Genomic DNA, 9,346 nt, shown 5'->3' with positions numbered 1-9,346 from the left:
TATGTAAATCACTGTGCTCCAAGTGAGCGGTAAGAAGAAGATTCCCAATGTCTCTAATTCCCGGCTTCAAGCCAAAGTGGATTCGCTCCAGCGATCGTCAGATCAATGTCCAATCGAGACCAGAATCCCGTTGGGTTGGCAGTTACAGTCCTGCTGCCAAAGCTGTGCCAAGGTGCCCTCCAAGCGACTGGGAAATCCAAAGGCGCCCTCCAGGCGACTGGGAAATCACACCCTCGTGTATGGACATTCCAAGGCTCACATTCGGCGAACCACAGATTTACCTTCAAAATCCGCGTTGCACACACACACACCAGATACGTCTGAATGCGGTGAAAACTGCTGAAGTCAAGCAAAGAAAAACCTTGCGCGATGCGCAAAGGCTCAAGCGAAGCAAAGAAGCCTTGCTCGTCGCGCAAAGCGCGCGAGTCAAAATGGCCGATGGCCCGTTCTCGAGACGTAACGGCCCTTCGATGATTCTCTTTGGAATCAATCGCAAAACCTGACATGCAGGTTACTATGTCACAGCGATAACCACTCTGTCGCAGGAATTCCCTTTCCTGGGAAACCCAAAGTTCACTCGTGACTCTTGCTCGCCAACGTTCACTCCAGACCGCAAAGCAACTATGCTTCTTGTCCGACTCCACTCGCTCCGCCTTCTTTCTCTCTTCTTCCTCTTTGTCGTCCGGTTTCATTTAGAACTAACCTTTTCACCTTTTGAAAACAGTTCATCAACAATAAACCTTTTGAAAACAATAATAGTACATGGAATCAAAAAAGGTTACAGTGGATGAAAACCACCACAATGGAAGTGATGAATCCATAACACTTCCCCCCTCAAGAAAGAAAGTTTGAACATAGTGAAAACTTTCTTTGCATGCAAAAACTCTTTTAACAAACAAAAGTAAAACTCACACCCAAATCATCAATTCACATAATCAACAATAATTAATATTTCTCAAAAATAAAGCAACAAAACTTCCAAACAACCTACAGAAATTTCCAAAGTTAGTTCACTCTGGACAAAGCATCAGCAACGACATTGTTCCTGCCCTTTACATGCTCAATTTGCAAGTTGAACTCCTGCAAAGCCAAACTCCATCTCATCAACTTCTGATTTTTATTTTTCAATTTTTTGAATGAAGGTTAAGGGGTTGTGATCAAAAATCCAAAGCAAAGCAAATCTATAGCACTTTTTGAAGGAGGCCGAGCTGAGAGCCAGATTTCATGGTGGTTGGGTGGTGAGGCCTGGAAGTATTCACTATATGGACGCCTTTAGGAAAGTGGAGTTCATGGTTAATCCGTGTAGGAATCTTGGCTCGGCTGCGCCTGAGCCCTCAGTGCTTCCAACTCTTCTCTTGATCATAAAAATCATAACCACAGTTGTGGAGTCGGGTGCTGTAGTCATGTGAGTAGCGGTCTCCCTCTCGGCCACTACCCTGGTAATCATCCCTTCGGGAGCTGCCGTAACTCTGGGAGCCTCCATAGTAATCTTGACTGCGGCCACCACCAAAACTACTACTCCCACCCCGGGAGCCATAGCCACCCCTGAAACTACCTCCACGTTTTCCTCCTCTGTAGCCCCCTCGACGCCCATGGCCTGCCTTCTCTACTGTTATGGTCCGACCATCTCAAATGTTCTCAAACGTTGTGTTTGTGTCCTTCCCCCTCTCTCCCCATCTTGTCTGCCGCTCCCCTTATTTTTTGTGTTTTGTGTGTCGGTTTGACTTCTTGTGTGATTAATGTTAGCTCTTTCACGAGCCTCGATCTTGTATACAAAAAAAAAAATATACAAATCCTTGCCATTCAAATCCTTTTCTGCATCTTTGGCGGCCTTTGTGTTTTCAAACGTGACAAAGCCAAACCCTCTCGACTTTTGCGTCTCCCTGTCTTTTATCAGCAGCACTTCCAAGAGTGGTCCATATTTGCCAAAGATAGAGTTCAGAACATCTTCTCTTGTGTCAAAGTTCAGTCCACCTACAAAGAGCTTGCCAACATTGCCTCCATTCATGACTCGTGTGTGCTGACACAGTTTCAGGGTACTTGACAAGACGTGCCTGTGCAAGGCGTGACGTCAGTACCTTCTCCTTCTCTTCAGAGCGATTCCTACCCATAGCACGAGTCGTGGCACAGGATGGAAAGACACCCGGAATCTCCTGCTCTAACTGTGCAGTGTTATTTTCCATACTAGGCTTTTCAACAAACATCGGGTTACCAGAAACTTGACCACCGGCCAAATCATTCCCGATAACAAAAGATATTCCCTCTACAGGTAGAGTGGCTTGTAAACCTACGGTGACCGGTCCTGACACCAAATCAGACTTCAAATGGATGACATGAAGTGGAGCTTTAACATAGCCACCAACCCCCTGTAAAAGAACATTAACACCAGTTGCCGTCTTCTCTGACAATGGCAAAATGCCCTGAAGCATCAAAGATTGATGTGCTCCTGTGTCCCTCAATACCCTAACAGGTCTCTGGTTAGTCAAGTCTCCATCCAGTGACACAAACCCCTCTGAAATAAAAGGTTTGTAACCCTCTTGAACAAGGTCGTTCTGTGATGCCGTAACTTTGGCATGGGAACCTTCACAAGGCACTGTCCTCCAAGGACGATTTCTTGCATTTGCCAATGCATTCGGAGTTGTACTAGTCTGACTCCGCTCCTGATTTTTCCTTTTCAGGGCATAACAATAGGACATCAAATGTCCAGGTTTCTTGCAAAAAGCGCAAGTAGGCCCGGAGTTAAAACTCGTGGGCTGCCTCGGTCCCCCAGGAAGATAAGTCTATTTTGGAACGGTAGTCTTCTGATCCCTAAAAGTCGTGGTATCAGATTTGTCCACATAGTCATCTCTAGGCCGCCCCCATGAATATTCGTTCTCCGCACCGGATGTACCATAACCTCCCTGGCGAACTCTAGGCGGGAAGTTAGGTTTGTGGAACCCCATCCTGTGTGGCAAGGCATAGTCATCTGCGACGGTTGCTGCCTCATACAACTCTGGTACCTTCTTTTCCTCCAGATGTACTTTAATGTCCGTGTGGACACACTGTTTGAATTCCTCCACCAAGATCAGTTGTCGCAACAGTTTAAAGTCTTTCCCAATCCCCTTCGAATCACACCACCGATCAAACATGGTTTCCTTCATTCTGGCAAACTCCACATGGGTCTCACTCTCCCTCTTCCTGGCATTCCGGAATTTTTGCCGGTAAGCTTCAGGGACCAATTCATAGGCCTTGAGAATGGTTTTCTTCACTATCTCATAATCTGCACATTGGTCAATCGGTAAAGCCAAAAATATAGCTTGAGCTTTACCCACCAGAACCCTTTGCACTAACATAGTCCAGGACCCCACAGGCCATTTCAGCAATTGAGCCACTTTCTCAAAGTGTAAAAAAAACTTGGCTACCTCCTTTTCATTGAAGGGTGGAACCAGCCTCACATGCCTACCAACATCCCAGGTGTTCTGACTAGTTGTCGAACTAGCCGGCATGGATACGACTTCTCTCCGTTCTCCCATTAATTCCAGCTCCTTGAGTTTAACTTCCTTCTGATACTCCATGTCATGTTCCTTTACCTCCCTTTTGGCTCTCCTTTCCTCTGCTCTTTCCTTTGCTCTTCTTTCTTCGAGCTCCCTTTCAGTTCTCCTTTCCTCTGTTCTTCTCTCCTCGAGTTCTCGTGCCTGTTCTACTCTTTTTTCCTCGAGTTCTCGTTCCTGTTCGACTCTTCTTTCCTCGAGTTCTCTTTCAGCTCTCCTTTCCTCTGCTCTTCTCTCCTCGACTTTCCATTCCAACTCTTTTAACCTTTCCTGGCTCTGCAGTTGCATCTCAATTTTCCGGAGCTCCACATTTTCTTTTTCCTCGGGTAACCAATCCAAGGCTACCTCTGTCCATGTTTCCTGTCCCACCAGAGATTCTACCACCAATGTCTGCATCTCTGCTTTCTTCATATGAGCTTGGACCTCCAAGTTACAATGTTTGGCCAATATCAAGAGTGCTGTCAGGGAATTTACTGGGGGACTCACAGGACTCCAATGACCGGAAACAGGTTTACAAAAGATCAAGACTTTATTAACTACTAGTTCACTTGTTTCAATATAATAAGGAACTACAATACCATAACGAATTTAGTAATTCAAGTCGTTGGTTCTTCCTCATTGGCCGGTGCTCTCCTGGCGCTGCTTTCCCGTTGCATACTCGTTCGTCCGTCCGGCAGATGTTCTCGTGGCAAGTCCTCCTGAATCAAAGTCTGTTCTGGTTTATATCGGCACGCTTGAGTTAATCCTCTGTCCGCTGAAATCGTAATCCCTTCTCCGCTGCTTCTAATCCGTTACTCGATCGCCTTACTGGAGCCGGTTCGCCCCCCCCCTGCTGGGAGTTGCATTTGCCTCACAATAGGAGGGTGTTCTAGCCTGGGGCTGTGACCAGGTGAACAAGAGATTACCACGTTCGTGCAAATTCCTGACATTCATTTACGAAATCGTCTATCTGCTTCGGTTTCCAATTCCAACGATCACTATGATGTCAAGATCTCTACTTCCATATTGGTTTTGATTAATGCCATACAGTACATTTAATACCATGCCATACAGTACATTAATGCAGTACAGTACTTCCACAATTCCCTCATTTTTTTGTTTTTGTTTATATTAACCATTAATCTAAACATCAATATAAGTAAACAATCAATCACTACAAGTAAACATCAATATAAGTATACGTAAATAATCAATCACTGCAAGTAAACATCATTACAAGTATAAGTAAATAATCATAACTTTGGTAATCAAATTCCCTTGGGCATACACCGTCATCCTGCAAGAATCAAAAAAACATTTCGTTGGTCATTGACTCCTTCCATATTGTTCAATCTATTGCATTTGCATCACAAATATATTTTCAAAACAACACTTCACCATCACCAAGATACAACAATTTCACTTCATTTTCAAGTTTTATAAAGCATCTGCACCATCTGGCAAAAACGTTTGCCTCCACACAAATGTTGACTTTGTTTGAAAGGAAGGGCTGATCACTTGTGTTTGAATCCTGGTATGAAACATTTTCTCCTAATGTCTTCATAGCTCCTGCACTACTTCGTGTAGGATTTCGCTGTTGTGGTAACATTTCGGAGTCATAGACTGACCCTGCTCTCCTTGTAGCATTCTTGCCACTTTTTGCTGTAAACCATAGTAATTCCTGAACAAGGCCTTCACCCAGTTGTAGTCGACTTGCCTCCTCCCTTATTGTGAGTGGGCAGCAAGTATTGGTGTGACATTGATTGGCCAGCAAGATGTGGAACAGGGATGCCGGATGCATCCACAATGATGTTGGGACCATGGTGTTCAGGTCATTCATGGTCCTTACCAGGAGCAATCCAGCAGAATCGTGCACAGCTGTTGTGACAAGGGCACAGCCGTTTTTTGCAGCTCCATGCTGGTTCCCCGGACGTTGGTGAAGTAATAACATATGTCCCCGCATTTCACCGAGGTTGCAGGTAAAATGTCGTTGTCCTGCAACTTCTGATGTGGTGAATGTTCGAAGTCTTCGAACAAGAGTAAGTGATCGCCTTTCTTTCATATGTTGCAGTGTGATCCAGGCAAATGGTCACATAAATTTCCTTGGTGAAGGTAAGCATTCATCTCCAAGTTACACGGGAGAATGTCTTCATCATTCTTTGAGAAAGAGGGTGTATGCCACGATTAACTTCATTTTTTAGCCACAAATTTTCTTTCTTTCTTCTTCCCAATTCCGTTAGCAATCCCTCCAAAATGTGATCTCGTCTTATCCTTATGCTCAGTCATATCTGAATCTGCTTTCCGCACACACTGAATCAGATAGGGTACATCTTACCATGAAATCAGCATAATCATGTATATCTTCCGACAGTTTCACATTCAACAATTTGTTGTTTTTCCTTAACACAAAAAGTTATATTCATTTATATGCGTCACACAAATAATATTCAATCAGGTATGTATTTTATTACTAAACTAAGAATAGCATTGTATATGATTACAATCACAAACGGGAATACCTAATTCCCAACAACAATTTTCCCAAACCAACAAATTAAGCATAATGTATTATTACCATAATTCCTCTCCACTTTTTCTTTTCCCTCTTTTTCCTAACAGTGTGTCACTCGTGGTGATATGAGTTCATTGATATTGTAATTGACACAACTCATAACATTGTCGTTATGCCATTATCTTAATTCTACTGTTTATGTCGCCATAAAAGTCTTCCTTTTCTGGTTCCACATTTCTTTCCTCATTTGTCACTTCATGTGTTATCATCGTGTTGTTGGTTACCTTATTCAAACACACCGTCACTAAGGCTTTCAAGCAAGCCACCACTAAAACAATTGCCAATATAACTACTAAACCAACAAACAAGTCTGCTACTCCTTGTATATATTCATATCTATGACATAGTTATATGTCGATGACATTTAACATTATATACCAAACTAACAAGCTTCCTAAAAGGTAAATAAAGAAAATCCCTTAATATGTAACATAATCAGATTATTTGTCTTACCCTGATCCCCCTATCTCGCGGGGTTGAACTCAATCCCCTGATCATGAGTGTAGTTGTGATACATTTTTTCACTCATGTTGTATTAATATCAGCAGGTAATTGTATGTCATGTAGGCAAATAAATGTCACTATTCCAAGTAGGAATATCACATGTTGAAAATGTAATGTTTATCAATGCAAGGGGTGTTAAAATGTAATTCAAATGACTGTAAATCACGACTATCATTTTTCTACCACTGAATGTTCTGCTGGGCTGCTAGGTGCAGCCTCATTTTCTGTGGGATCGTCCACCTTAGCCCCATGTGCTTGCTTGCAATGAGAGGCATGAATCCAACTTTCTATTTTGGGTCCATATTTGTTTCTATTCTTATCAATCTCCTATGGTTTATCAATTCGTTCCAAGATACCGCAACCAAAGGTTTTAACCAAAGCTCTACCAAACTATTTCCAATTTGAACAAAAATGCCAGTGAAACAATGATTCGAAGGATTAACTTCAAGGGGTCAATAAATTTATTCTATAGCCAGATCTAATTTTCCCATCCAATAGTTTGCCTTGCCACATGTCATATTATAACACCTTAATAAACCTTCGAAAAAATGTTTCCCATCTCAACAAATTTCCTTTTTTACAAATAGCCATGTGTAACTTACGTATTTAACTACAATTTCCTCTCAATTTGTTTGGCCTAACTGGCCGCAAAAGTGGCTGCCAGCATGCAGTACCGTTTTTTATCTACCAAGGAAGTGTTCCACACAAGACCTCTACCAAAATGTTGTTTGTAAAAACACATCTGGGATTTCTGATTACATGGATGCACACTCTCAGGACATTTTCAGGCTGCTGTTAACAATCCACTACGATGACTTAATTCCTTTACCCACAATCAAATAATTAGTACAAATTGAGGATATTATCCCTATCACATTCTTTTATAGATTCATTATGTTGGATCTAATTTTTTCCAATAATTTTCCACTGCTGTAAGGCGGAACAATAGCTCTCATAAGTCTTAGTAATATCGTACTTAATTTGCCCAGCAGAGAATAATTTATTTACTATCCTTTCTCATCTGTTAACCAGTGACTTTGTTTGAACTCCAGAACTGAAAAACCCACAATAGTTCAAACCAGCAAAATTTTCTTTACTATTTTCCCATATCATCTATGCCTAAAACACATCCATACATACAGCACAATTTATATGCTGATAAAATTCAAGTTTATATATATAAAATCCATGAGCAGAGTATTCTGGGAAGTCAGTGTAAGACCTCTCCCAAATTTGGATGATTTTGTACTTCCTCATTTCCTTTTATGAAGCTCATGTATTTCAATTTCATAAAATTTGTCAATCAAATTCAAAATGCTTATAGACAAATAAACCAAAAGTCCATTCTTAGAAAACCCTTATGATGTCAAATTGAAATTACCCTTTCTGCCTTCACAATAATCTATCCAAATTTTGACTACACACCCATTTGCATGTCAGTCGACCATTGACCTATCAATCGTGCGGAACAATAGTCCGAAATTCCCACCTGATCATCATGTGACTCTTGTTACTTGGTTTGCCAAAAATTGCAACGCAATTGTTCCAAACTTTGTAAATTTAAAATTGCTGTGCCCAAAATAGAAGATCCAATTTTGGCATTTGATCAATTAATTATTAATTTGTTAACAAGCAAAAAGAAAAAATGAATCATTCTTGCTCTGAAAACTTTTCAGACACAAGAATCATCGACAGTTATTCATGTTTGTCCAGTAATCGAATCTGTTGAGGCCAATCATCATTTGGGATTTGCAGCAATGAAGGCCTAATCATTGTCTGAGGTACCGGTAAGCACTGGTACCCTTGATCTTGGTTTGCCCCATGACCTTGTCTTCCTGTTGACATACGGATATCTTCTTCTCCAATGTCCCATCTTTCCACACTCGAAACACCGGTTTCTGTCGTTGTCTGATCTGTGCGCCTGTGCACTTGTATTGCTGGGCTGCATCTCTACATCCCTGAGTTGCCACTGCAATCTCTCGTTATCTCCTGAAACACGAAAAAATTCTCTGTACCGTCCTTTTGGGGGAGACAACTGGAAATCAGATGGGACAACTGTGACTTTCATTCCTAATTTCGAGGGCAGTTGTGCATTTGTCTCCTCCACTGTATCCTGTATCCTTTTTATTTTAAGTTCTAGTTCCGTTATCCGTTCTTGCTGTTCCCGTTGTCTGGATTCACCATCCCAAAGATGGAATGCAAGCCAGTCTACCGTTAGATTCTGTCTCTTCCTGGCTTTCAATCTTTGTTCCAATCTTTCCAATCGACTTCGCTCAAATGTACCATCTCTTGGAAACTCCTCATCATGTCCCTTTGTCCACAAATACCAATTCTCGACCTGCCTTATAGCTTCGGCACCATAACGGTCGTACATATGATGTGTACAAGTACCTTTTTGTGGAATCTCTGGTTGTCCTTGTGTGTTCTTGCAGGCTCCATTTCCCATTCTGCCTTTTATCAAAGTAGCGTTGGATGTGTTGTAGCTTGTTCCAGGTTCCTCTAAAGCTTCACTCGTACCTCCAGGAAGGATCTCTCCACCTGTTCGCACGGTGATTTCCAGAGAATCTCCCTCAGCTGTGGCTTTTGCACAATCCAATCTCACAGATCAGTATTTGCAGATGAGCCGGAGGGTCAGTATGAAGTGGGTGAATCCTCAGGTGTCCGCTCTGTTTGACGGGGAAATCACACAATGGTAACCGCACATATATATCTGTATATAAACTCACCACCTTGCTCAATTTTCCCAGGTTGTCTCCACATT

Source organism: Myxine glutinosa, chromosome 10, assembly GCF_964187855.1.
Source record: "Myxine glutinosa chromosome 10, kmMyxGlut1.1, whole genome shotgun sequence".
NCBI classification, from domain to species: Eukaryota; Metazoa; Chordata; class Myxini; order Myxiniformes; family Myxinidae; genus Myxine; species Myxine glutinosa.
Note: the sequence above shows the minus strand (reverse complement) of the source record.